Source organism: Portunus trituberculatus, chromosome 34 (genome assembly GCF_017591435.1).
Source record: "Portunus trituberculatus isolate SZX2019 chromosome 34, ASM1759143v1, whole genome shotgun sequence".
Lineage (NCBI taxonomy): Eukaryota > Metazoa > Arthropoda > Malacostraca > Decapoda > Portunidae > Portunus > Portunus trituberculatus.
In genome coordinates, this window is record NC_059288.1 from 10,131,381 (window position 1) to 10,133,880 (window position 2,500).

General features: G+C 39.5%; 1 protein-coding gene and 1 non-coding gene across 4 annotated transcripts in view; both read right to left on the reverse strand.

The window, feature by feature from the left end:
- The window catches only part of LOC123512613, a 77,170-nt gene that overhangs the window by 27,312 nt on the left and 47,358 nt on the right, over nucleotides 1-2,500 (reverse strand). The gene's annotated exons all lie outside the window — the stretch shown is intronic.
- Trnai-aau lies at nucleotides 1,240-1,313 on the reverse strand. The gene has a single exon. It is a non-coding gene; the product is annotated as a tRNA-Ile (tRNA).

The following is a 2,500-nucleotide window of genomic DNA, read 5'->3' on the forward strand; positions in this document are numbered from 1 at the left end:
GCTAAGCTGTCACTAGAGCCGATAAACATTGTAAACTTATGTAGATGCAACTAACTGGAGCCTTTGGAAACTCGTGAAGGCGATGTGCAATGTTTGAGAATTCAGAATACAGTAAAAGTACCAGATTCTCGTGTAAATAATGTAAAAATATTGCCAATTTGTCACTAGAGCCGCTAAACATTGTAAACTTTTGTAATTCAACTAACTGGAGCATTTGGAAAGTACTGGAAGAGTTGTGCAGTGTTTCGGAATACGGTTTAAGTAATAGTATCTGTTAATCAAGTTAATAATGTAGAAATCTTGCAAATCTGTCACTAGAGCCGCTAAACATTGTAAACTTATGTAATTCAACTAAGTGGAGCCTTTGGAAAGTACTGGAAGAGTTGTGCAGTGTTTCGGAATACGGTTTAATGTAGAAATCTTGTTAATATGTCACTAGAGCGATAAACATTGTAAACTTACGTAGGTACAACTAAATGGAGCCTTTGGAAAACAGTGGTGGTGCGGTGAAGTGTTTCATCATATGGTTCTACGTAGCGGCATCATGTTAACCCCTTCAGAACTGGGACGCATTCTTAACACGAGTTTGGGTGTGACTAGACGATTTTATTGACATTAGGAAGGGTTTAAGGAGATCAGAAGATTGATGGCCATAGTCTTCATTATTTCCAATTCCGCTTTTTTTTTTTTCTGAAGGTGTATAAAATCACCGAATAGCAAGTAGAATGAATTTAGAAACGAGTCATAGTACTGAAGGGCTTAAGAGGGTTTCTCATCTTAATCCCTTCGGTATGTCTTTTCTTATTCATTCTGTTTACTATCAGGCAATTTTATACTTATGTGGTGGATAGAAATAGTGAAGACTCTGGCCATTAATCCTCTCACCCCCGTAAACCCCTCCTTATGTAAGTAAAACAGTCTAATCACACAAAACTCAAGGCAAAAAATGTGTCCCAGTACTGAAGGGGTTAATAATCTAGAAAACTTGATAATCTGCCACGAAAACCGTAGAAGCACCCTTGAATAACGAGTAAATTCTCTTAGTAATGTAGAATCCTTGATAATTTGTCCCTAGGATGGCAAACACACCCTTGGAAATATGTGTAGCTTCAGTAACAAGTGATTTCTCTGCATAACAACGTAAAATCTGAATAATGAGAACATAAGAAAAGAGGGAAGCTGCAAGAGCCCGCCAGGCCTACACGTGGCAGTCCCTGTGTAAAAAAGTAGTCACCACTGTGGCCCGTAAGGGGATCGAACCCTCGACATCCGCGTTATTAGCACGGCGCTCTAACCAACTGAGCTAACAGGCCGGTACTGAGCTAACAGGCCGGTACTGAATTAACAGGCCGGTACTGAGCTAACAGGCCGGTACTGAGATAACAGGCCAGTACTGAGATAACAGGCCAGTACTGAGATAACAGGCCGGTACTGAGATAACAGGCCGGTACTGAGATAACAGGCCGGTACTGAGATAACAGGCCAGTACTGAGATAACAGGCCAGTACTGAGCTAACAGGCCGGTACTGAGTTAACATGCCGCTACTGAGCTAACAGGCCGGTACTGAGCTAACAGGCCGGAAGTTAGCTAACAGGCCGGGCAACGTGTCACTGGAACCGTAAAAACACCTTTGGAAAACCGGTGTCACTTCAATAACAACGTAGAAATGTCACAAGAACAATAAAAACATCCTTGAAAGCCTGCGTCACTTCAATAACAACAGAAATTTTGCTAATGTCACTAGAACCATAAAAAAAACACCTTTGGAATCTATTGAAATCTTACTAATATGACATAAAACCATAAATCACCCTTAGAAACCTTTGATATCTTGCTAACACCATTAAAAATCCTTGAAATCTTGGTAATCCCCCACTAAAACCATAAAACATCCTTGCAAACCTATGAAATCTTTGTATAATGCCCTTAGAACCATAAAAACACCCTTGAAAGCCCTAGAAATACTGCTGTAATGCCTTAAAATCACAAAAACATCCTTGAAACCCTTGACATCTTGCTAACACGCCTTAAAACCACAAAACACCCTTGAAAACCTTTGAAATCTTGCTAACACGCCTTAAAACCACAATAACACCCTTGAAAACTTGCTATAATGTCTTAAAACCACAAAAACGCCCTTGAAAATTCTTGAAATTCTGCTAACACGCCTTAAGACTACAAAAACGCCCTTGAAAACTTGCTATAATGTCTTAAAACCTTGAAATCTTGCTAATGTGCCACAAGAACGCTTGGAAACCCTTGAAAATTTGCTATAACGCCTTAAAACCATAAAAAAACCCCATCCTTGAATACCCTTGCTAATATGTTACTAGAACCATAGAAACATCCTCAAAATCCTGCTATAATGCCACTAGAACCACAAAAACACCCTTGCAAACCCTTCAGATCTTGCTATAATGCCTTACAATCACAGAAAACACCCTTGAAAATTTCCTAAAATGCCTTAAAACCACAAAAACAACCTTGCAAACTTCTTAA